The following is a 27,096-nucleotide window of genomic DNA, read 5'->3' on the forward strand; positions in this document are numbered from 1 at the left end:
CCCATTTAACACAATAATCCACGGTGAAATTTAAATATTCATTTAATACTTTCCAAATAAAAAATCGAAAATGTTATTTTGTAATTCAAATAATTAATTTCGACATTCATATTTTTTATTTGTAATTTCCTTTTAAAAATTCTTTTTTATACATTTTTTTTAAAACACCACCCTTATCCCCTATAAACTCAACCTCCCGCTCCAACAAATTGTAAAAAATTTCTATTTTCTAAAAACATTTTTCTAAATATTAAATTTGCTTTTTGAATTCTATTAAACTAATTTACAAATTATATTTATATTTTTTTATGTAATATTTTTTAATACACTCACCACCCTTATGCCCTATAACCCCAACATCCAGCTCCAAAAAATTAAATAGATTTTCAAATTTCAAATTTCGTATTTATAAAATAAAATTTCATATTTCAATTTTTTAATTTCTAATTATACATTTTAAATATATAGCTAGTTATTTTTACATTTCTTAATTTATATATCTAATACACTCTCCACCCTTATCCCCTATAAACCCAACATCCCGCTCCTAAAAATGTGATTGATTTTCTAAATTCTAATTTCATATTTAAATTTTTAATTTTCATATTTAAAATTTAAAATTTAGAAATCTATTTTGTATAAATAAATTAGAATAAAAATTTATTTTATTTTATATTTTTCATACACTCCCCACCCTTATCCCCTATAAACCCAACATCCCACTCCTAAAAATGTTATAAATGTTCTATTTTCAAATTTCATAATTCAAATTTTTTATTTCATATTTCAAATTTAAAATTTCAAAATCATTTTTATATAAAAATTGTGCAAAAAAATATTATTTAATTTATATTTTTCATACACTCCCCACCCTTATCCTCTATAAACCCAACATCCCACTCCTAAAAATTTCATATATTTTCTATTTTCAAATTTCATATTTAAAATTTATATTTTCATATTTCAAATTTTAAATTTCGAAATCTATTTTATATACATTTATTTGCAAAATAATAATATTTAATTTTATATTTTTCATACACTCCCCACCCTTATCCCCTATAAACCCAACATCCCGCTCCCAAACATTTTATATTTTTTCTAATTTCATGTTTCAAATTTCTAATATTTAATTTCGCATTCAATTTTCTATTAATTATTTTTTACATTAATATTTTTAATATTTATATTTTTAATACACTCCCCACCCTTATCCCCTATAAATCCAACATCCTGCTCCTAAAATTTATAATACTTTATATAAATATTTTATATTATAATTAAACATTATAGCAAATTTATATAACATTTTTTATTAATAATATATTAAACACATATATTTTAAAATGTCGATATTTTGATATTTCGACATTATATATGTCGATATTTCTATCATCGACATTACTTATCTCGATATTATTTACTATACATTCCTATCGATAGTTTTAACAACGATATTTAGAATATCGATATTTCTTACCTTCGATGTTTCAAACTCGATATTAGTGCAAATCGACATTGTTAACCCGATATTTTGACTGTGCACCGTGCCGTATGATATACAACCATACATGAACATGGATAAAGAACAAACAACATCAAGTTCATGTAAACTCTGGCGTCCATGATGAAATGTATAGTACATAATCAGTAGAGGTACAAGGCATAGCCATGTAAGTACAAATGTATACTTTTAAGAGTACAAGAGCAATTGCCATGGCTCATAAGTGTATATGTGAACACCGGCAGTGGCCAAAAATTGATTTCAACAGTTAAGGCAAGTGCTGCCCAGATAAGCATAACAGCTGCAGGGGCAACATCAGCCTGGGCCCAGTCACAGGAAGCCAAGAGCGCGGTGAGCTGTATGGCATGTATGCATGCTGCTGAGGTATACCACGGGCAGGTGAAAAGGATCATCTGAAGGGACAGTCCTATGTAGGGCACAGAGTCCAAACTAAATGAAAAACAAAGTAACATAAAATAACAATAACATAAACACCCCCGTGGGAGGTAGGGGGAAAATACATGCCAGACTGTTTGGGCATAGTGCTGGGATCCCACCTGGGGGACAAGGGGATGCATGCCCGAATGCTGCTAGGAGAGATCAAAACACTGCAAATGCATGACCTGGATACAGCTGAAAATTGTAACATGAATCACACCCAGGTAGGCAAATGCTGCAGAGAAACTGCCGGGTGGACTAACAACCAGATCAACAAGCAAATAATAAAAACGGCCATGTACATTGGAAAGATTAACAACAAAAATAACAAGGTGCAAGAAAAACTGCAAAAAACGTGCTCAAAATATTGTCTGTGAAGTGTGTGTCACCCAACCATGTAGACCAAGAAAGGATAGGGGAACCCGCCAAGATGCTTCCAAGTGTCATAACTGAGGGCAGATTCCTTTCGTCCTGTAACAAAGTAAATACCAGTGTGGTTAAAATCAATTAAATATAATCTTGTTATTTTGTTCTTTCATACAACAATATGGATGATAGTTTTACAGGGTGTCAGGGGAAGAGAAGGATATGGGAAGAAAGGTATAAGGAAGAAAGGGGGGAAAATGGGATCAAAGGAGGAAAAAGGATAGACATGAAATTCCTAAAGACGGAACTCGAGACAGTCTTCAAAGATTTTAAAAGATTTTTGGGAGAATGTAGACCAGACAAGAGCAAAGAATACTGCATCACAGGGGAACAATCTAGTCATCATGTAAATGCACCCCAGGTTCCTCTTCAAGATTGAGCCTGGCCAGATCTTGGTCTTCAAGTCAAGAATGAATTTAGATTCTCTTTTTCTCAACCTGATCGTTTTGTCCCCACCACTGGTGTTATGAGGCATCTGCTTGATGGCAAAGAAAGAAAGCAAAGAACTATCTAAGTAATGCATCCTCTGGAAGTGTCTGGCTAAAGGTTAGTTAGGGTCCTGATTGGTGTTGCTATCATGTGTTTGAGTATTCTTTTCTTGACCGTCAAAGTAGTACTTCCTACATATCTAAGCAAACAGGGGCATGTGAGAAACTGTAAAATCTTTCTAGTTTAGTTTGGTCTGACTATGAAATACTCTTTACATATGGTGCTCTTCCTGCAGGCTTTACAGTGGCCACATGGAAAAAAAGCCTTGGAGATTATGTTCACTGACTTGTTTCTTGAACATGATGTCACTGTGGACTAACATGTCTCTCAGACTGCAACCCCTTCTATAAGTTACCCTGGGTCTCTCACGGGTGGTGCGTCCTATGATGGGATCACTCTCCAGTGTATTCCAGTTGTTAGTCTAGTCAAGATTTTACAAATGCCTTTGGAATTGTTGTTGTATGTCATGATAACCCTGGGTCCTGCCTGGGTGTCAGTCTCATTGTCACAGATGTTGTCAAACAGGCTTTCTTCTAAAGTCACCTTCCTGGCTTTATCGATTGTTCTGTTAAGAGCCCATGTGGGGTATCCTCTTTCGTTGAATCTGTTAATCATGACTGATTCCTTAGATAGTATTCCTCTGTGTTGCAGTTGCAGTTCACCTTCAGCAGCTCCCCGAATGGAATACTCCACTTGAGTGTCATGGTGGCTGCTTAGGGCATGGAGGAGGCTATTGCCTGCAATGAATGTAAGTAATAGTTTCATCTGTATCCTTTCCTCCACAATCTCTACCCTGACGGCAAGATATTCAACAGTGGTCCTGCTCATAGTGGGGGATAGAACAATATTGTGTGCACTGTCATTAAGTCTAGTCAACAAACCTCACTGCCTCTGCTTCGGTTTCATTTCAAATGAACAGGCCGTCAATGTATCTGAGCCACATCACATTCTGTCCTGTTCACATTCAGGATAGATCTCAGAACCATTGAAAATAACCTCTTCCCACCATCTAGCAAGAGGATGGTGAAACTCGGAGCAAAGCACTTCGCCATTGCGGTTCTAAGTATTTGCTTGTGTAAGGAACCATCAAATATTTTTTTTTAATTGGAGAAGCAGTTCCTGATCATCTCTGAGATCATCTCAGTATGTGTGAGATACCTAAAGGATCTGCCCCACAAAAAATGCTTAAAAGCTGGATCCCTTTTTTCTAGGTCAAGGATGGTATACAATGAATTGACACACAGAGTGACGAAGATGTAGTCCTTCTCCCAGTGGATGCCCTCAAGCCTGCCTAGAAAATGCTTGGTCTCTCTCATATGAGTAGGAAGACCGATAACAAACTCCCTCAGGAAATTATCTACTTATTTGGATACGTTTTCCAGACTGCTACCCCTGGAGGACACAATGGGTCTTCCCGGGGGGGGGGGTTGCTGTTCTTATGTACCTTGGAAAAAAGGTATAATACAGATAAGTTATGGTAGTCCTCCTTCAAGAAACAGTTCTCCTCCCACTCCAACATCCCTTTGTCCTTCCAGTCAGTGAATTTGTTCCAGATGTCAGTAACACTGCTGGTGTATGTCTCTCTGCTAATGGTAATGTAGAATTTGTTGTCACTGAGTTGGTGCATGGCCTCTTCAGTGTACATGTTTCTGCTCAGGAGCACAATGCCCCCCCCTCCCTTATCCACAGGACGTATGACAATGTTAGTGTCATTTGCCAAGGACATTATTGTCTGTCTTTTCATTAGAGATTAGTTGTGCTGAGGGTTGTCCCTTCTCCACGTTTTGTGTCAAAAACTGGTGAGGCTTTTTGTTATGACTTCATGAAAAGTGTGGATGTTATCATGGGGCATGGTGGGTATAACAGTGGAGCTGGTTTAAAATCAGTGGAGGCGGCGTGATCATATGTTATGCTCAGGTCATCTAATAATTCATGTGTGTCAGGTGCATCCGCATCAGTATCCCTGTATCTGTCTAGTTCATGTAATGTGAGAAGGGTCAGTGTTGCTGATATTCAGATCGCAGTGGACAGCATTATTGATGTTTCCATAACACTTTCCCTATTGCTATAGGCACTCTTTGTAGAGTGTCATTTTTTGTTTCAGTTTCCTCACAAATTTGTAAAAGTCTATGCATTTTTCATCATAATTATATTGTTCCATGCGGCAAAATGAGAGCCCTAGACACAGGGTGGTCTTGTCAATGTCTGAGAGAGGTCTGTCTGTGAGATGATTAATGATAGTTCTGTTTACCATTTCCATATCCATTACACAACTGTGTTTGGACCTTTTGCGTTGCTTCCTATGCGCCCCCTTCCTCTCCCTTTTCTGTTGCCTTTGTCAGAGTCTTTGTCACCTCTGCTGGCTCCTCCTCGACCTCTTCCTCTGCTCCTGCTTCTTGTTCCAGCTCTTCGGCCTCTGTTCTGCTGGGTCGTTGTTTCCCTTGTTGTTTATCGGCCCCTTCTCAGGAGCTGGTATTCATCCGAAAAGATGTCAGTTTGCCACTGCGTCAATTTCCTGTTTTCATGCTCCCAGAAGTCCCCAAGGTGTCAGTGTCATTGTCACTTGTGGTGGGCTCAGGCAAGGAGGTTTCTGATAGTGTGGCAGCAGCAGCTGATTCTGCTGCCGTGGATTGAAAGTCAAAATTCTCCCGCTCTCTTCCCCTTCACAGTCTTTCACGTTATCTGTTTCCTTACTCCAACGTCATCCTCATGTTTAATCATGCGTTTCTTCAGCGATTCTAAACTTTTTTCTAGGGTATCCTTTTTTGGTCTAAACTTATGTTCTTCCTTGATAGATTTCATCTCCTGTAGTAGGATCTCTCTGTTGATCCATACGTATTTGATAAGAATTTCCAACCTACGCTTTGAGCTGGCTGCGTAATTTTCTGCCCATTCTTCTAGCATCTTCTGTTTGGGTGAGTCATAGGACAGTATTGTGTAGACGCAGAGCCCTCTTTGGACCATGCCCCTGTCACCTCTGTTCTGAAGAGAGTTAGCTTTCCACTGTAGGAAAATGCTCCTTTTTGCATGGTTGCTCCCCATTTTGTTCCTAATGTTGATGTAGTTTGACTGAGTGTGCCCTGGGTTCCTGCCAACCAGGTACCCAGGGCCTATGTTCTTTCCCTAAACTGTATGGATGCAAAACCCAATTGGCAAATCTCTGGCCAAATGCAAGTCCCTTGTACAGGCACCGCAGGTACCAAGGGCCCTGTGACCAGGGAAGCCCTCTAAGGGCTGCAGCACTTATTGTTCCACCGTTAGAGACCCTGTACCTTCACACCCACACACTGTCATTGCAGGCTGCCTGTTTTGGTGCAGAACAAAGTGAAGAGTCGACATGGCACACATCCCTGTGTGCCATGCCTACAACCCACTGCCCTGGCATAGGAACACCACCCCTCTAGCTGGGTGAACTATCCCAGTGGTGAAGGTAGAGGTTCATGAGCCCTGTACCCCTACAAAGTCTAAGCCAATTCTTGGACATTGTAAGTGCAGTAATGCCATAAAGAGTATATGGTGCTGGGAGTTTGTCATTATGAACTCCACAGCACCATAACTGCTTTAATGAAAACTGGGAAGTTTGTTGGTATCAAACTTCTCAGCACATCATACCCACACTTATGCCAGTGTGGGATTTATTGAAAAATGTACTCAGAGAGCATCTTAGGGATGCCCCCTGAAAAACGACCTAACTCAAGTGTCCTGGATACGTGGCTGCTCGCCAGCTGCCACCAGCATACATGTTTCTGGACCCCTGGGTCGAGAGCCTGCCGTTCTCAGGTTCCTGAAACAAAGCACATCCTGGGATGGGCAGGGTCCACAAAGGGGAAGCTTCAAAGGCTTGCCGCCTTTGTGAGCTACCCCAGCCATTTGCTGCTCCTAGCAACAGGTCCCCACCGGTTCTGACCCCCACTTTGGGCAGGAGAATCATCAGGAAAACCAAGTTAGGAGGAGAGGTGTCCCCACCTTTGCCAACCCCACCCCTCAGGTGGGGGTGGCGAGGTGAAGCACAACTCTCAGTCCCCACCATCTTGCAGATGGAGGGGGCCCAGCCAACCAGAGTGAGGCTTATGCCCCCCTCCCACTGGAGGGTGGCATAATAGGGGGTGTACCTACCCGAAGGGAGGCACCCATTAGTCCCAACCTGTACCTACCTGTAACAGCCCTAAATTTAGGATTATGGGGCAACCCTGAACCTTGCCTCAGGCAAGAAGAAACAAGAACCAACCTTGACCGACTACAGCGAAATCCCGATGTGTCCGGCCGCCAGCAGCCCCTAAGAACCTGGAGGACCTGCCCTGCCTTCCCAGACCAGTCTTTGTCTCCTGTGAGCACCGGTTTTGCTCAACAACAGACTCTGGCTCCAGCCAAATCTGCGAGTCTGCACCACTCTTTACCCGACGCCCACGGCCTGAGTTCGAGTGGCCCAACAGCATGAGGAGGTTTCCCTGGCAACCCTGACCTAGGATTTGGTGATTCCTGACCTACCTCAAGTCTCCAAACGATGCCTGCAGCCCCTTTCTGGAGGATCCCCCCGACCACGACCAGAGTTGGTGAGCGAAACCTGACGCCAAAAGACATCCCTACACCTGATGTTCCACAGCCTTGGGTGGCCCAACCAATGGTGTCTCTGCATCCCCAGGCATCCCAACTTACCTCTCCAACTGGTGGTTGACTCCAGAAGATCTTCATCTCCGAGCCTGCAGTGTTTGTTGTAACAGGAGAATCCCCATAGAAATCAACAGGGCACCCGACGCTAAAACAGCACCCTTTACCCAGCCGTCCCTGTGCTGCTGTGGGTGCAGCTTGTGTGCTTAATCAGATCCCCCTTTGCCTTGAACCTAACACCCGGAACCTTGCACCCACAACCTTGTGGCCTGCTCATGAGCAGCCACCAAGCAGGGGCCCTCTATCCCTCATTGGATAACATTGGGCCTCAGCACTCTGCACTCTGCACCCGGCCGCCCTAGTGCCGCTGAGGGTGCTTTAAGAGTGCATCATTAACCCTGGGGGAATCCTGTTTCTAACCCCAGAATACCAACTCCAAAACCTAAGTACTTACCGTTAAACTGATTAGCACTGTTTTCCCCCTCAGGACGGCATTGACTGCTTTGTCTGTTTTTCTGTGAAAAATCTTCTAAGTGTGGAGTTGGTTTGTAGAGAAACCCTATGTGTTATATATGCGTAGAAACTAAATTACTTACCTTTTGTCTAGGAAATGTCACAGTGTGATTTCTATGCATATCACACTGGTTAGTAAGTAAATTAAAAAGTATTTTCAAAAGTAACATACAAAGTAATCTTAAAAGTAACTCTAGAGTAATTTTGACTGTTGACTTATCTGTAAACAAACCAATGCATCCAACAGCGTTTCAATTGTATTTCAACTGCAATATACCTGCCAAGTATTATTTCACTTACCTGCATTAGGCCCGCCTTGGTCCTAGAAATTAAATAATATTTTTATACAAACAAATTGGCCTGAGTTCAGTCTTTGAGTGTGTGACATCATTTCTTGCCTGACTGTGTACAATAAATGCTTAACACTACCCTCTGATAAAGCTCTACTGCTCGCCCACACTGCAGCAAATAGAGAGTAAGGTATTATCTACTTTTACTTCTGCCTACCTTTGGGGTTCCACTGGACTCTGTACACACTGTATCTTACTTTGGTATAGTATATACAGAGCCAACTTCCTACATCCACCACTTAGAAACCTCTGATTTGCTTACTTTCTCTAATCTTTTTAGTTTGTCAATAAGTTCATATCCCTTTGTGTTGTCTTTAAGTGGACCACTGCCTTTGGTAAGTACTCTAGTGAACATTGCTTGAGCTGCAGCCCTTCTTTCAGCATTGTGTTCGTCATTTATATTATGGTTATGATCAGCTGGTAATACTTAAGTATATGTAAACATCCTGCACACTTTAAGTGGTCTGAAAGTGCCCCCCTTCCAGGAATCAGTAGGTTCCCCTTGCTGCTTATCAATTGATTAGCTTCTGGCTGCATAAAAATTGGCAGCCTTCAAACATCTGTGATACTGCCGCAATGAAAACCGCTGGGGCAGTGAAGACACCGGTAACCCTTCATAGACGTGAGACCCCAAACTCCTGAGCCAGCCGAAAACAGTAGCACAGCACGTCCTCCGACATGCTGCAGTCCCCTCCGAACCGCCTCAAAGGAGTGAGCTCACCTCTGAGAGGGTGCTCGGCTGAAGAATCCTGCAGATGCAGCTCCTCAGGATGGGCGTCACAATGATGAATGCGGCTGATGAGTTTGGACCCTCCATAAATCCTCACGAGAAATGAAGCTCCATCTGGGACCATGGACCCATGAGGGGTGGTGCGTGAGGCCAGTGGAGCTTGCCGGCTTGAAATACGCATGCTCAGGGCAACTTTACAGGGTAATCCAAAGTTGTGTATTCATCTTTAAATCTCATTACACGTTTTGACCATACGAAGGTCTTGATCACATATGGGGCCCTGTGGGATGTCATACAACCATACATGAACATGGATAAAGGACAAACAACAGCAAGTTCATGTAAACATTGGCAGCCATGAAGAAATGCAAGTGTGGAAAATGTGTAATATTTTACTTGGCATAAGCTGCAGCCATTTTGGCTGTGGTATCCATTTAGGTTTCCTTCATAATTCTTCCATCCTCTGCTGCTTGTCTTTTTCCCTGCCTGTGCTTACTATTTAAGTTGACTTCCTGACTCAGCTAAAAGTAACCATGGGCGCAAAATCCATTCCGTTCATGGAATTTGCGGATTTTTGGCAATTTCGCGGTCCGCGAATCCCGCAAATTTGCCCAAAAATCCGCAAATTTGCAAGCTGGCGGATTATTTTGCTTGGTCGCGCTTGAAAAATACAATATCGCGCGCGCTGCGTTGACTTACCGTGATTCTGTGTTCGCCGAGTCGTTTTTCTCCCGGTTTGCGTGTGCTGCGCCATTTTGGATCTTGCTGCGTGATCACGCAAGAGTTTTTCGAACACGATTACGTCATCGTGGCCCGCCATCTTGCACAGCGAGAGTTTGACAACGCAAGTACGTCATAAGGGCCTGCGATCACGCATCGCAGGAGTAAACAATTGCGAACACGTAAGGCCATGTGGGTGGGGGCCTGGCCATGTGGGTGGGGGTCAAGGGGCCATTTTGAAGCCAGACAGTGTGCTTTGTGCGATAGGCCTGCACCCAGTCTGCCCTGCTTTCATCCATTATGCCCAGGGGTCGTGAGTGGTGCATGGACCAAGTCTTTCTGTGGGGTGTCTTGAATTTAAATATCATTGAGGGCATGGGTGGCATTGGATTGTGGTGATTTTTGTGTGTTTTTCGACTTTTTGGGGTGTTTAACTGATGTCCCTCTGGCTTCCTTTGCTTTTAGGTGCACAAGAGAACCACCAGTGCCAGGAAGAAGTCCTGCAGCGGTGTGTGCAGCACAATGCCACATGATGTCACGTGTGGCAACAGACAACTCTGCAACTCGTGCAACTGCGGCCTGCTGTTCTGACATCTGAAGAAGATGGGCCCAAAGAAAGGTGGCCATAGCGCCTCTACGAAAAAAGTTGCCAGTGCCACTGCCAGTAAGAAGGAGCAGAAGAAGCAAGTGGCACCACCTACCAAGGAGACTGGTGTGCCCAAAGACACCTTTTTTGGGAAGAAAAAAAACTACGCCTGCAGCAGCAGCGGTGTCCGCCGGTGGCCAAGCTGGGAGCAGCACCTCTGCTTCATTGGGCTCAGTGCCACCACGCCGAGTTAGGTCCAGGCCCATGAGTGTTGCAGAGGAAGCCACTTTAATTGTTCAATCACCATCGACCAGTGATGTTGGCTCATCGCAAGAAAGTAGCATCCAATCAACGTCGGGTGTAACTCAGCTGACGAGTGTTCAAGAACCACAGCCGCAATGACAACCACAGGTGCAACTAGTACAAGCGCAAGTACATGTGCAAGGAGAGGCGCAAGTACATGCGCAAGGAGAGGCGCAAGTACATGCGCAAGTAGAGGCGCAAGTAGAGGTGCAAGTAGAGGTGCAAGGAGAGGCGCAAGGAGAGGCGCATGGAGAGGCCCATTGAGAGGCGCATAGAGAGGCGCATGGAGAGGCGCAACTAGAGGCGCATGGAGCGGCACAACTGCCCACAATGCTTGTTCCTCCAGAAGTAGGGGCACATCAGGAAATCGAGATTGAAGCGGAGGTATCATCCGAGGAAGCCACTCCTCCTGATGGTGATCCATTGTCTTCCAGATCCCCAGCAAGAAAAAGGTCAAGGAGGGCTACTACAAGTTCTTCTTCAAGCCCCTTTCCTTCTGATGATCTTGATGTTGATTGGAACCCACCAATGCAGTCTAAGAGGGAGGCACGCCATGAGCCGACAAAGGTAGCTAAGCCTAAAAGGAAGGTTCCCGCAAGGCTTTCAATTATGGATGATGATGACGACGAACAAGAAGTGGTGTATTCTGCTGCTGATGAACTGTCTGACGATGACCCAGTCATCACAGTCGTCACTCCAGCCCCAGCGGGCATGCAGCAAGACATTTAGACCCTATCCCGAAATGCTGCTGAGCGGGGTGTGGGCGGCGTGGCACTGCTACCACCACCAACGCAGTTAACTACTACACCAACACGACCTACAGCTTCCATATTTTCTCGTCAGAAGGGCCGGCAGGGACCTCCATCCAGCTCGACCTCCATTACCTCAAGTAGTGGTGCTGTAAGTGCACAACAGAGTCGAATTCAGCCACTCCCATCCTTCATCTGGGATTGAAACTGAAAGTAGCACCTCCACCACCAGCAGACATCTCCAGTCCCCAGTTTGGGACTTCTTTAGTGTTAGCAAAAAGGCGGAAAACATGGTCCTTTGTTCGATTTGTAAAATAGAAGTTAGTCGGGGTAAGCTTGGTACAATCTATGGTACCGGAGGCCAGAGAGGTCGTCTCCAAAAACACCACACTATCCAGTGGGAGGCGCACCTAAGGAAGATCCGGAAAGCCAAAAGTAGAACTGATCCAAATGTATCCATTCACATTGCATCTGATGATGACGAGGGGCTGATCGTGCAGGGGGAAGTCAAGAACCGACCGACATTTTTTCTGGTACACCCAGTACCCCTGGCAGCAGCACTGCGGTGGTAGCGCCCACACTCTCTACCCCTGCAACATGTATGAGGCACACTTAGAGTCTGGGAGAGACACCAATGCGAAAAAGTACATCAATGAGCCTAACTAGTTTGAAGAAGTCTGCATCATCATCATCATCATCATCATCCCGTAAAATGGTCCAGACCACCATTAGAAGCATGTTTTGGTCGGAGGCGCCATTTGAACACAACCACCCAACATCACGTCTGTATTACGCAAAGCTGGCTAAAATGCTAGCGCTGGACCTTCTCCCTTTTTCTTTCGTGGAAGGGGTGGGTTTTCTAGAATTTGTGGCAACAGTCTACCCTAAATGGAAGGTTCCTAGCCGGTCCTATTTTGCCAGAGTTGCGGTTCCAGCACTACAGCAAGATGTGCTGTAGGTGATTGGTGCAGCTATTCAGAAGAGTGCTGTTCACACTATCCACCTGACAACAGACATGTGGACCAGTTGCCAAGCCCTTGATTACATGTGCATCACTGCACACTGGGTATATTTTGCAGGGGTTAAAGACAAGTTAAAAGCAGGTGTTGACACGGACACAGTTTTTCAAGCTACTCGGAAACATGCAACAGTAGCCATGTTTGCCATGGAGAAATCTCATACTGCACCTAACCTTTTGGAGGAGTTTGGGAGGAAGGTCTATGAATGGATTCATCCAAGAAATCGCATGATTGGTTATGTTTCCACGGATAATGGCAGTAATATAGTTAAGGCCATGCAGCAAGGTGGCTATTTCAGAGTGCTGTGTTTGGCGCACAGTATTAACATTGTTGTGCAAGATTTCTTGAAAAAAGAAAACACAGTCAGCAAGTTACTGCCCACCTGCCGAAGAATCTGCACATATTTCAGCCATTCTTTTAAGGCCCGGAAGAAGCTGAGGAGCATGCAACATGAACGTAGACTGCCAGTCAAAGGACTCATCCAGGAGGTGGCAACACGTTGGAACTCAACCTTCTACATGCTTGAGCGTCTGTCTGAGCAGTGGGGGGTAATCAATGAGTAGGTCTTTGCACTGGGTTCTACTATGAAAGACATGAGGCTAGAGTTGGAGGAATGGAAGCTAGTTGCAAGCCTGACAGACATGCTTCGTCCTTTTGAGGTCTTCACGCGTGAAGTCAGCAGGGAGGACTGTTCTTTGGGCAAAGGTATCCCATTGTTGCGCATGCTAGAGCACTAACTGAAGGCGGTGTCTTCAACTTTCCGAGATGATGCTGAAAAGCAAGACGCATATCAGTTGGTGGAGAGGTTATTAAGCCGCCTAGTTGACAATGAAAGGCTTAAAAAAAAAACATACAGAACAACATTACATTTGTGCCACTATTCTGGATCCATGGTACAAAAAGGCCGTGGCCATCAAAGCATTCATTCCTTTTAATGAAGCAGATGTTTCAAAGTACAAACATTGGCTAGCTCTGTCAGCCACTCGGTTCGAAAAAGAGCGGCAGAAAATTGAAGGAGCCGGCAGAAGTACTTCTGAACCAGCAGGCCATCCGGCGTCAAGTTCCACTTCTGAATCTGTGGCCGAAGGGAGTCACTTTTCCTCATAGCTGTTAACGACACCAGCAACCATATCATCATCCTCACCTGCACCAGGCCCAGCCATAATGTTGTCGGAAGCGGATTGGCTAACTCATCAAGGGTTTGCTCGTTCCAGTGATGCAAAGGCCACAGATGGTACGCAAAGTGGAGAAACCCTGGAGAACCTTGAGTCGATGGTGCAGGCCTATCTGGATGACCCAACATAGGTCTTTGTTAATCAGAACCCATTGCTGTATTAGTATGGGAAAAGGCCTCTATGGCGACTGATCACTAACTTGGCTCTAAATTATTTGTCTTGCCCACTCGCAAGCGTGTCTTCTGAACGTGTTTTCAGTGCTGCTGGTGCCATTATAACTTCAAAAAGGACCCGCCTCTCGCCCAAAAATGAAGAGAGGTTAACACTGATCAAGATGAATCAGCACTTCATACCACCAGATTACAAAATACGTGAATGCACGCAGGAAGAAGAGGACACCGACTTAGGTGACAGAAGTGCTTCTCTGTTAGCTGACCTACTCCCGTCTCAATTCATAGAGTTTGAGGACGAGCTCTACTTCCCTGACACCTAGGCCTGAAAATGACTTCGTTTTTTTTCGTCTTTATTCACTTTTATTCCTGTGTGTCTTTCTTTGTTTTGCAACTTTTATCACAACAACACTCTAATCACCTAATCACAACAAGTCCATCAGCAGCACTGTCTTCATCTTATTTCCTTATTGATTTTAAGGTGCCGCAGTCTGCATTCCTGAGGTTCACAAGTTCACAACTCAATCATGCTCCTCTATCCTCCTCCTCCAGACTCCCCCTATCCATTTCCCTCAAGGCAGATGGCTGGATTACTCAGAATAAAGAAACGTTGTCTTCGTAGACGAGTCCCCTCAAGTGGGACTGGAATTACTGACTACATGCTTGCTGATTGCTGACAGTTACTTCTGAAATTGACAGGAGAGGCTGCCCTGTGGGCCCTCACTTTCAGAAGAAGATGCGGACAAAAAGTGGAACAGGTAATGAATAATGAGAAGAAGATGGCATGCAGTGGACAGCAATGGCTGTCTGGCTTTGATGAAAGTAATTGCTGTTTGTTTGTTGTGCATGAAATGAATCATATGTCTTCTGTTATTATTTAATGTTTTACACACCAAATGTAACTCAAGTCTACTCTGCTTTTTTTTACCTTGTTTAATTCAAATTGTACTTCAACTGCAGGGGCCACTATGTTGCATTTTCCAATATGCAAAATGTCCTTGGACTTACTGTTTGCCAATATACCATGATGATTGATTAAATAATATATATTTTTCTTTACAGTCACTCACTGGGATGGATGGATCATCAGCGTCTGTTTACGGAAGAACTATGGCCAATTCGTGAGTGGCAAACAGGTAAACCAGTCTACGACAACTACTACAGCAGAACTACATGTCTGTCTAGTCGTGGTATGGAGTGGTCGAGGCAGTGTAGTGTTGTTATGCCAGGCAGAGTCCAGACAGCACTTCATGTAAAATTGGGGCTATTTGGCTTGCTGCATACAATTAGATATGCTCGTCTGTCTGTGACAAAGAGCCTAGGTATGCTACATCAGGTTGTTTCACTCAGTGGTGCCTGCCTTGACCGTCTGCATGGCCCTGCCACAAGCATGGGCCAAAAATCTGTTCCGCTCGCGAAATTTGCGGATTATCGGCGGCAAATTCGCAATCCGTGAATCTCGCGAAATTTCCGAAAATTCGCAAATTCTTGAGCATAACGGATTTTTGGCCCATGCTTGTGGCAGGGCCATGCAGACGGTCAAGGCAGGCACCACTGAGTGAAGCAACCTGATGGAGCATACCTAGGCTCTTTGACACAGACATACAAAGCATATCTAGGGTTTAGGGCTGTTTTGGGGGTTCAGTGCGATTTACTAGGGTTTTTTTCGGTTCAATTTGGTAGGGTTCGCGGAATCTAGGGCTCAGGCCCCGATGCAGGCTCGTTCATAATGATGTTGGCAAGGTTTTAGGGGTTTTTGCGTTTTTTGGTCCAGAATTGGCCGAATTTTGGCCTTTTTTGGTGTTTTGCGGGCGCGTGTGTTTGGGTGAAAAGTCGTACACCTTCCAGTGGATCCTGGAGAGTTGGGAATGTCTAGTTTTGATTGCAAGTGGTTTGAAGACAATCCTTGGTGGAAAAGGGGGGTTTGGGCCTAGTTTCAGAGTGCGTTTTGGCACGATTTTAACTTAGGCCTCTTTGAGGATAGCAGTATTGCATGTTTTTGGGGGGTTGTTTGGGGGTGTTCTAGATTTTTGGGAGTGGGTTGAGGGGTCTGGGGGCACTGCTGGGAAGGTCTAATTTTGATTGCAAGTGGTTTGAAGAAAATCCATGGTGGAAAAGGGGGGGTTGGGCCTACTTTCAGAGTGCGTTTTGGCACGATTTTAACTTAGGCCTCTTTGGGCATAGCAGTATTGCATGTTTTTGGGGGGCTGTTTGGGGGTGTTCTAGATTTTTGGGGGTGGGTTGAGGGGTCTGGGAGCACTGCTGGGAAGGTCTAATTTTGATTGCAAGTGGTTTGAAGAAAATCCATGGTGGAAAAGGGGAGTTTGGGCCTAGTTGCAGAGAGCGTTTTGGCACGATTTTAACTTAGGCCTCTTTGGGGATAGTAGTATTGCATGTTTTTGGGGGGGCCGTTTGGGGGTGTTCTAGATTTGTGGGAGTTGGTTGAGGGGTCTGGGAGCACTGCTGGGGAGGTCTAATTTTTATTGCAAGTGGTTTGAAGAAAATGCATGGTGGAAAAGGGGGGTTTTGGGCCTACTTTCAGAGTGCGTTTTGGCAATTTCGCATCCGCCAGGCAGGCAGTGGACAGTGTGTCTGGTCACCAAGATTGATCGATGGAGCGTCAGATGGAATGGAGGAGTACCGCGAATAAGCGGAATGGCTGGATGCACGCAACTTCCCAAATTCAACAGGACAACTACAACATATAGTTACAGTATCCTCTTCACTTCTCCTTATCTTTTAAATAATGTTATTGTTGTGAACTTCTATGTGTGTGACTCCGTGCATTTGTTTGCTCTCTGCTTCAAATTCATCCCTCCAGCCATTGTATACATTTTTGTTTGCTATTTTTAAAACTAATTTCATGTACTAAGTGTTGTTTATTCTCTCTGAGGGCAGATAGGCAAGTGAAATTGCGTAATTACTGCAGCCGTGTACTGTCACATTGTTTCTTCATAGTTAGTAAGCTGTAGAAAGTACTACTTAGTTTAAGTAACCTAACCATCCATTTAGCAATCAACTTCATGCATGCAGTAGTTCATGCACTTCCTTTATGTCCCTTAAAAGATTTATGGATATCTTTGTATCAAAAGATTTGTTTATCTTCATTTGTTGTTTGTCCATGCTGTGTTTTTTTTCCTCTCTCTACAAAACTTTCCCAAAAAAACCCATTCCCATCCAATTTTCAAACCCTAACCCTCTTCCCCCAGGCTGTATGGTTTTCATTGAGGTGTGACTAAATGACAACAATAATTCCACACACTTGCTGGGGAGGATAAGGTCAAAGCAACAGAAAATCAATTTCAAGGCTGGTGAAGGAATCCGAGGATATATTCTTACTCAACTTGACACAGACCCATGACTATTTGCAAATCAAATCTGATTTTCATGGGCGCCATCAACTGGATTGATCATCAAGAATATCCTCCTCCTACACGTGGCAAATGATTACGCTGCTGTGTCCTTCACCTTCAGTACTATTTCTTGTAGCAGCCAAAGACAAACTCCATGCAACTAGTAGTTATACTTTGAATACTTTAGCATTTGTTAGGCTAAATTATGGCACTGTTCTTGTGTACTGTGCTATCTATCGTACTGTTCTAATGCTCCGCTCAGGCCACTCAAGGTTTAATTTTCTTTTTTTTCATATGCTGCTACTGCCACTGTGTACCACCACTACTACCACCACAACGATGCCATTCATCCACCCAGGATTGCCAACCTTAATCGCCATTTGCCATGCAGCCAGCCCTGTGCCTAGCCCTATTCTCAAACACGAATCACAGGTAAGATAAGCGTTTGGGGGGAGGAAGAATAATGGAGTAGGAGGAGAGAGGAGAGACTGACGGTAGTACTAGTAAAGTAGTAGGAGTCAGAAAATTGAATTCACTAACTCTGTGATTGGCACTTACTTTTGTAAACATTTGGGCGATCACTTAGACAATTTGAATCAAGCAGCCAGTTAAGTTTCAGGAAAACAAATGTACAGTTACCCCCCGCCTCCCCCGCAAAACAGTAAAAACGCGTATGCTATGTTTAAGTTGAAAGTAAATAATTATTTTTATTTATTTATTTATAGCATTTATTAAGCACGCAGCTACCCCCGACAGGGGGGTCCCGGCGCTGTGGACAGGAGTGACAGAGAACCTCGGAGTTAGTAGCTGGAGAATAGCCATGTCTTCAATTTGCCTCTGAACAGGGATTCTGATTCGATCAGGCGAAGGCAGAGCGGAAGAGCGTTCCATAGTTTAGACGTGACCACTGCAAACGCTCTATCTCCTTTTCTGGCACGATGAAAGTGGGGGAAGCAGAAGACGGAGATGGTTGGATCTGAGATTACGAGAGGAATGAACTGGCTTCAGCCTGCATCTGAGATACCCAGGACCTTTGCCACTTAATGCCCTGAAAGCGATAACTAGGGCCTTGAACTGGATATGGGAGGATATCGTGAGCCAGTGCAAGTTTTTTAGATGGGGGGAATAGAATGGCAGTAGGGGACCTTGCAAATCAGAGTGGCTGCAGCATTCTGGACAATCTGCAATTTTTGTAGGAGATATGCTGGGGCACCCGCATATAGGCTATTGGAATAGTCTAAGTGGGAGGTAATGAGGGCGTGCACTACAGTCTTCAGTGCATCAGTAGGCAGGTAGGGGGAGATTTTTTTTATCATATGTAACTTGCCGAAACAAGCGGAAGTTACTTTATGGATCTGGGTTTTATGCGATAGCTCGTTGTCGATTTGAAAGCCCAGATTTCGAGCTACTTCCACCCGGGATGGGGGGGATTCAACTCGGACGGCCACCACATGGATGATAGCAGCGGGGATGTTTGATTAAAGAACAACACCTCAGTCTTATTGGTGTTGAGCTTTAAGGTGTTTTGAGTCATCCATGATACAATGTTGGACAAACAGGTTTTAAAATTCTGGAGCCCATTGTCAGAGTGGTCTCTAAAAGAGAAAATTAGCTGTGAATCATCAGCATATGAGGCCACTCTGACCCCGTGAGCCTCAATTACATCAGCCCAAGGTGAAAGGTAGACATTGAAAAAGAGGGGGCTGAGAGCCGATCCCTGAGGGACTCCGCAATCGAGGGGCTTTTTATCTTTAGAGAAGTAGGGTCGGCACCATACCTGTTGTGTCCTGTCCGTTAGAAAGGATTTTATCCAGGCTAGAGGAGTGTCCCGTATCCGTACGTTGTGGAGTCTGTCCAGCAGTATGGAATGAGAGACGGTGTCGAAAGCCGCTGACAGATCGAGGAGCACCGCATGGCTACCTCGCCTCTGTCCACGCTTTCCCTAATTGTCTCTGTGACCTCGAGAAGTGCTGTCTCCAAGCTATCCCTAACAAAATAAACTATCCTGCAAGACCTGACCCACCCCCTCCCTAACGCCAAAGAATGTCCGTGAAATAAAAAGTCCCCAAAGTCCCAAAAACCCAACTCCCAATTCCCACCTGCCCAAAAGTCTTTAAAAAAGGGGCAAGGGACAGTCTCTCCTCTACTGCCGCCGGTGGTGTCCTTTGGCCAGGTGGTCCCGTTGTTCCCTGCGGAGGTTCTTCAGCAGGGTTTTAACTCTCTCCATCTCCTGCTCAAGGTTGGACACCCTGAGGGTTAGGCGGTGAATGCGTGCCTTGCACTTGCTGTGGGGGCAGCTGATTTTTTGGCTGCTTGGCGGTGGCGGGTGGCTGCGGTACCACAGCTCCGTACCGCTGGAGGCTTGCGCTGACTGGCTGACCCAGGGTGCGCGGAGGAGGATGCAGCTGTCGTGGTGGATGTTGTGGACTGAGACTGCGTTTCCTCTTCCTCCTGGGCCACCAGCCGCTGATATTTGGCGACAATCGCCTCCTGCTTCCTTTGCCGGGCCCGTCTAGCCAGCTCCTTCCGAGTTGGTTTGGAAGGAGCATCTATATGAAGAAAGAAAAACATACTGTAACCAAAGCTCTTGAAGATTAACACAAAATAATTCAGCAGAAAGTTGTGTCACAGTAGCACTAGCAACTTGCAAGCACAGTACATAACATTTGTGGCCTGTATCTATCTAACTTTCCACCTCATCGGCCTCTGCTCTAACATTAGTGGGAGTTTCAGGAATCAATTCTACTAGCACTATATGGACTCACTACATTAGACTCAGACAGTACACCAGTCTTCTTCTTCTTCTTCTTCTTCTCTCTTGTTTAGCGAAATTGGTACGTAAACGTCTGGAAACCGGCATAATGCCAGCGCATTCAACTTGCACCTGATAAAAACAGACGCAAGCCATGATGACACAGACTTGCGTTACTGTGCCACTCTAGTACATGCAGGTGGTGAAGCTCTTACTTTTCTATTACGGGTGGCACTGGCCATACTCTGTTACAAGGGCTACTGCTTAATTAATTTAACTTTCACCCTGCAGTGCCAATGACTACTAGAAAAGGAAAATGAAGAAGATAAATAATATGATTATCTATCCCTTCACAGGATATTTGCTTACATATGGGATGCTTTGTTTTTTATTGAGTGAACACTGATAGGCCACACATTATTGACAGAGTTGTAATAAAATTATTAACAGAGGTAGTGAGTGGCCCCCATAATGGCAGGATATATGCTGTGCTTGCAAACTACTGTTACTAGTCATGGTAGTATTCTGAAAAATTACAACTTCTTTTCCTCGCCTTTGCGACACTGGAACGGACGTGCGGGTGCGGTTTTACATGCTCTTCAAAGTAACACTTACTTCATCCAGTGACCGTCTACTCTGTCTACATACACCTATGCTATCTATGAGTAAGATAGTACCATGATCCACGCATCCATCCATTCAAAGTAAATGTCAATCATTCTTCTTAATGTCTCAACTGGACAAACCTTAGTTTTTCTCACGGAAAAACAACCTTTTTGTTTTATTTTGGTAACCGCCAGCCATGCATCCATGCTTGACTTGCATTTGAATTTGAACCAAAGGCGATATTGCGCACACATACAGTTTCTGTTTCACCCACCCAGGCAGTCCTCTTTCCTTTCTCCTTCCACCCATCCTTGCTTCAGCCTTCAACCGGCCATGCATCATATTCCCAGCCTCCTCGGGCAGCATTCAAAAACACGTATCATTCTTTGCCAGTCATTACGTTTAACTCGCTCGTCCTTCCTTACACCCTTCTTTCTCTTTTCGTTCATCCCATCCATCAAGTTCATCTCTGATCTGACTTGGCTTCTCGATAAAACTTTCACAGCTAAGTTGAAGTCAAATTTAGAGGAGGCCATTGGTTACTCGTCAACTCCCGCCGCTAATGCTATTGCTCATGCGAAGTCAAGGGTGAATGTGTTCTACCTGGTTGACAAAAACTTACTTCTAAATATGTAAGTCTTCTTAACAGTAAAGTGTACTTGTACTGTACAACATATACACCTGTGCAGAGAGCACACTCTGCAGTCTGCAATCTCAATAAGTAAGGAATATAATAGCTTATCACTGCCCGCCACTACCGTGGCATCCCTCACAGCAGTTCCCGATGGCTGTTGCATCGCCTCCGCCCCAGGAGTGCCCACCTCCGTGCTGGCCCCGGCAATGGTGGATGGCTGAGCCGATGTTCCGCCTAGAAAATACATTTCATATTCTTAGATGCCATATACACCACTCCCTATTTTGTCTAGACTACAAATTTCCCTTTCTTCAGGGAAGGTTTTTTTTTTATTTATGCTTAGCCATAACATGTCTTGCTACACTTTTTGGCACAACTGATGAATGCTTGCTTTATAACACGTACCATTTTTCTCAAAACAGACAGAAGCTTCCCTTCTAAGAACAAGAGCAAGATCAGATCATCATCACTTGGAGTCAGCAACGATTCATCCCCACAAAGAAGACTTGAAGTTCCAAGCAGGTGAGGGCTCTCCCACAATTAATATATAAAATCAGCCACTTTTCAGTTTTGAATCCTTCACCGTTTATCTTATATGATGAAGTTGATTTTAATAAATGTTTTTACTTTTAATAAAGCTTTAAAAACTTACATAGACTCTGTGGTTTTTTGGTCATGAGTGAGTGACGAAAGGGTTTGCAATTTGCAAGTCTGTGGCTCAGAGAGGTCGGGACTCTGACTCCATAGTCTTATGTCCTGGGTTGTATAATCATTGAGGATCAATCATCGCTGCATTTGGGAGCTAAATAATGACTCTGACACACTAGCTAGTCAGTAAGGAGATTGGCGGGTTCAACTTCTGTTATGACTGAGGTATGTGGAAAGTCTAACTGCGCCTATTATAATTTATAACCAATGCCCTATTTCTTGTCCATAGTTCTGTTTGTGCAGAATAGTCCCTGCAACAGTAGTAGTATGGATTGTCCTCCTATCCAATCAAAAAGTAAACTAGTATCTTATTCTTGGTGGCCATTGACATTTTATTTTTAGGAATTGTCAAAGCATAAACATTTAGAAGACTTCAATAGACATTAAGGACAACCCAGAGGACTGCACTCAGTACATAAAGCTATTGCTGAATAGAATAGGAGTTTTGTTTAACACCTTTTGCCAACTGTGCAAGCATAGTTAGCTACACAGACAGACTAATAATAATCTAGTAGTACCACGGAGTCATACTAGAGGCAGGATAAGAATTTAGAAACAGTCTACAAGAAGATCAAAGACGATTTAGGAAAAAATAGAATAAGGAACGTTTGGAAAAAATACAGGTGCTGTAAAAGATAGGAAAGTTTAATTAGTAATATTAACAGGAAAGGGAGGAGCTTCGCGCGCATCCGAGATAGCCACGTGAGCACAGGGCTCCCGATGACCCTCGCTGCCTCCCACATTTATCCTGGACAATATCCTGATTTGATGGAAGATCATTGAAGACACAACCGGGCTGATGTACTAGCAGGTTTTTGGGTCGGAATCGGACGCAGGGTCCCCGTGTTTCGCCGTCTTGAAACTTGCGGCCTTCTCCATGGAACATCCTGGACCTTGAGTTGTAGCAGTGCCCAGGTCGTAATTTAACAACAACGGCTTGAGGGGATCAGCTCACAGCCTCACTTCACTTTCGGTTTCGTTTCTCCGGCGCGCTGCCCCATATCAGAGGTGTGTCTGTTGATCGGACGAGCTCCGACGCCAGCTCATTGAGCTTCGAGCTGGCGACTGTTTGGCTGTGGACTCCGTTGGCTCAACTTTGCCTCCTGTATTCTTGTGTTTGAATTTTAAGGAGCCATTTGGACCAGATCCCAAACCTCCCTCTGGGGCACCCGACTCGCCATGACGGGCAAGCCTGAGGGTGAGAAACGGAAAGTCAAGACCACTATCCGGGGAGGTTCAACCCAGACGAAGGTCATGGATCGCTATACACTCTCTAAAGGATCCCCCGGTGGCGCATCTAAGACTCGGGAGGAGGCTGTCGACGATCCTACTGTATTGGCGGACTTGACGCTACAGGACGTGATGGGCGCCATTGCTGGTATTCAGTCTTCTATTGGCAAACAGTATGAAGCCTTGGCTCTGAAGTTGGACACGGTGGCTATTGATGTTAACCTCATTCGAGCTGACCTGGCCAAGACGAATGAAAAGGTGAAGTCATTGGACCTGAAGACATCCAGCCTTACCACGGATGTGTCCGACTTGCAAACAGAAGTGCGCAACCTTCGATCTGCTAATGACTTTTTTGCTCGTCGCTTGGAGGATTTTGAAGGCCGTGCACGGCGCAATAACGTGCGTATTATTGGGGTCCCGGAAGATTCTAGTTCCCTCGCCACTGATCTTCGAGTAGAGGACCTCATTCTTAATCATCTTGCACCCAAGAGCCTGAGCAAATTCTTTGCCATCGAACGTGCGCACAGAGTGCCAGGGGAACAGGCGAAGCCCGGTTTTCCCCCCCGTCCGATCATTGCACGGATCTTCAACTTTAGAGATCGCGACGCCATTTTGCAGGCGGCAAGGATAAGCGGCCCTACGCAGTTCGAGAACGCTGCTGTGAACTTTTATCCGGACTTTTCTCAATCGGTCCAGAAACAACGTATGGGATTTCAAGTTGTGAAACGGCGACTAAGAGACATGGACCTAAAATATGCTATGTTATTCCCGGCCCGACTGCGTGTTGAATATGACAATCGAACATTCTTCTTTGTCAGGCCTGAGGAAGCGAGTGATTGGTTGGACACTTTGCCGACTCGCTGTGCTGGCCAGGAACATGCTGGTGGTGCTGAAGGGGGACTGATGGACCAAGAATGATTATAGTGCCTGTGTCCGGAACACTACTCAACGTGACCAGCTGAGGCTCACTGACTATTTTGATCATTCCATTTGTATCTTGGGAGGTTGCGGGGATGGCGGGACCCTTTCCTCCTCTGGGGTTTTCTTTGTGTAGATTAGTTCTTTGTTTGTAATTGTTAGGGCGACAGGCACACTGCAAATTGGGGTGGCTTTTGAGTCGGTGCAGGGCTGCAGGGTGGGGGGGGAGTTGTGTTGGGACCCTTGGGGGGAGGGAGGGACATGTTCTGGGATTGTTTGTTTTTTCTTTTTCAAGGCAAGATACTTTAATTATTTTTGACATTGGTGTGATGCTCATTTTGCGATGGGAATTCATTGTGGATCTAGATGGGGGGTAGAGGGTTGAGGGTATTATGCTGGAACGTGAATGAGTTTGGGGATCGCATAAAGAGAGGGGTGGTTATGCAGCTGTTGCGGTGCCTTACGCCTGATGTCGTTCTGCTACAAGAGACACACTTGGTAGGAAACACTTGTCACGCTCTTAATAGATGGGGTTATCGTCTTGCTGCCCATTCTGGATCCACATCTAGTTCTAAAGGAGTGGGTATTCTGCTCAGAGTTTCCCTCCCCCTCGAGGTTGATGATGTGATCCTTGATGCCAGGGGTCGATATGTTGCACTTGTTGGGCGGTGGGAGGGAAAACCAGTTTCGCTGGTGTCGGTTTATGTCCCCCCGGGCTAACAATCCACGACATTTGCGGACCTGGGGCGGATGGTTCTGGGCCTCCCGGAGGGTGTTTTGATATTGGGTGGTGATTTTAACTCAGTCATATCGGGCAGGATGGACCGCTATCCCCCCCGAGATCTTCCTGCTGCGCAATCCTGCTTGGGTGACTTCCTGGAAACATTGGGACTCGTAGACTGTTGGAGACTAATGCATCCGGAGCAAACACAGTTTACTTTCCACTCGGGAGCTCATGGTAGTCTCTCAAGGTTGGATTATATCCTGATACCAGCGGCACTGTCCCCTTCGGTTGGAGAGATTAGACACTTGGCCCGGGGTATATCGGACCATTCCCCTATTTGGTTTCATTTTAATCTTAGCATCGGGGCCGAAGGCAGGATGGCTCCGATTAACCCCTGGTATCTCCTCAACCCTAAGACTCGCACTGAATTGATTAAATCATTTGATCTGTATTTTACTGAGAATGCTGGTTCTGTCTCCTCGCCTGTCTCGTTGTGGGAAGCTTTTAAGACTGTGATCAGGGGACACAATGAAACAAAAATGGTTGCCAGTACTGTGCAACTATTCAATACATTCTCAGATGAATGAGCTCCCAATTGCTCATTCCAAAAGACCACTCTTTCAGTCAAGTCTTAATTAGAAAAATGAATTTTAATTTTTTTATTTTCAATTCGAAAAACATAATTTGTTTTGTTCTTGTTTCTCGTTTGTTTTCGTCATTCAACATTAAACAATATCAACATTGGGGAGGATTGCAAAGTGATCAAGGAGGGGACTATTCAAGAAAGAGACAAGTGACTTCGTAATTTGTGAATTAGGAAACAATCTTGAAAGACATTTAGACGCTGTGTTGGTCAACATACATTGACAATAGACACTGTACACACATAGGTTGGTAGTGGGGGAAAGGGAAAAGGTTGTGGTAACTTTTGAGTGGAAAAACTTAATAATCCGTTTTTTATGATAATGGGCTCTGTACTAGTCCTAGTTTTATCACAGGTGTATCCTATACACTAAATGAAGCAGTATATCACTAACGTCATGTTCAACCATTTAGACCATCTCTACTTTATTAATTTACACTCATATTTACAAGAATGAAGATTGGTCTAAACACTCAAAAAATAAAACCACATCAACTAGCTCGGTCGACGCGTTTCGAATCCCTTTTGAATCAAAGGATTCTCTTCAGGACCAAAACACATTCAATCTGGAAGACACAAATAAAATAACAGTCTGTCAGTCTTCGCCATGAGTAACTCTCAACTATCACTCAGTCCAGCTCACATTCTCAGAATTTACCTGTGTTGCTTAATAGAGGGCTTTGGGGCTTTGTTAGCTGAAAAATAGGATCATACAAAGCTGTGTCACTCCACAGAATCTCCTTGAATATTCGTCTAAATCATTAACAATCAGCGGAAGTGCAGCTTTTTACATTATGTACTCACTTTGAAAAACGTTGTGGTAAACCCCAGTGTAGTTCTAAGATTGCGGTAGTGGGACGTCCATTTTTTGTTTTTAGTTTCTGGTTGTATTGCGTGATTGAATCTGTGGAAAGATTATTGGAGAAATGACCCTCTATTTTGCATGCAGACATGTCAAGAAGCTGCATTCTCGTATGTGCGGGTTCGGCCGACATATATTGTCGAATCCGGTTAGGTTACGTGTCTTTTCTTTCCATGGGCTATGCGTGAACTATAAATTTGTACGACTCAATCATTCACTGTCCCTAGCATCTAGATTAATGGATTAACATTACGCACTCGGTCTTCGCTTCAGTCGCGTAAGTCTGACACAAAATTCACACTCCCGCCAGAGGGCTAGTTTGGAGGTTAGCGCTGGAAATTACCTTTAGCGAGTACAAACGGTCTCCTCCAGTCTGTGTCGTCTCCGAGTGTGAGAACGCTGAAACTGGTTCAGGGTCCACGGATCTATAAAGAAGCGTACTTCCGGGTTCAACTCTTGGTGCACTGGAGTTTGTAGTTCTTCTAACGAACGATATTCATGACAAAATGATGTATGCAAAATGTAAAAGTTTTGAAAGGCAAAATCCGTGGTTGGCTAGTTATAAGGATTGTTACTAAGACAGATTTGACTTCCGATAGGGAGTTTTCACGAAAAAGCATTTTCGTGTGTTGTTCATTACTCATTTTTATCTATAAACGAATCCCACTGTATTTTTCAAGAGATCTTACTAAGATGTTTGGAGTGACACCTCTACATAGTTTCTGTCATAAGTTGTATAATTCAGACATCTCGTTCAGGCCTCGGATGGTGGTATTGAATTTCAGAATAAGCATCGCTTCTCGTTGTCTTAGTTTGGCCTCCACATCTCCACCTCTTGGGTCTTGCTCCACTTTAGATATTACCGTCCATTTGAGGTCATTCTCTC

The sequence above is a fragment of the Lissotriton helveticus genome, chromosome 1_2 (assembly GCF_964261635.1).
Source record: "Lissotriton helveticus chromosome 1_2, aLisHel1.1, whole genome shotgun sequence".
Classification (NCBI taxonomy): domain Eukaryota; kingdom Metazoa; phylum Chordata; class Amphibia; order Caudata; family Salamandridae; genus Lissotriton; species Lissotriton helveticus.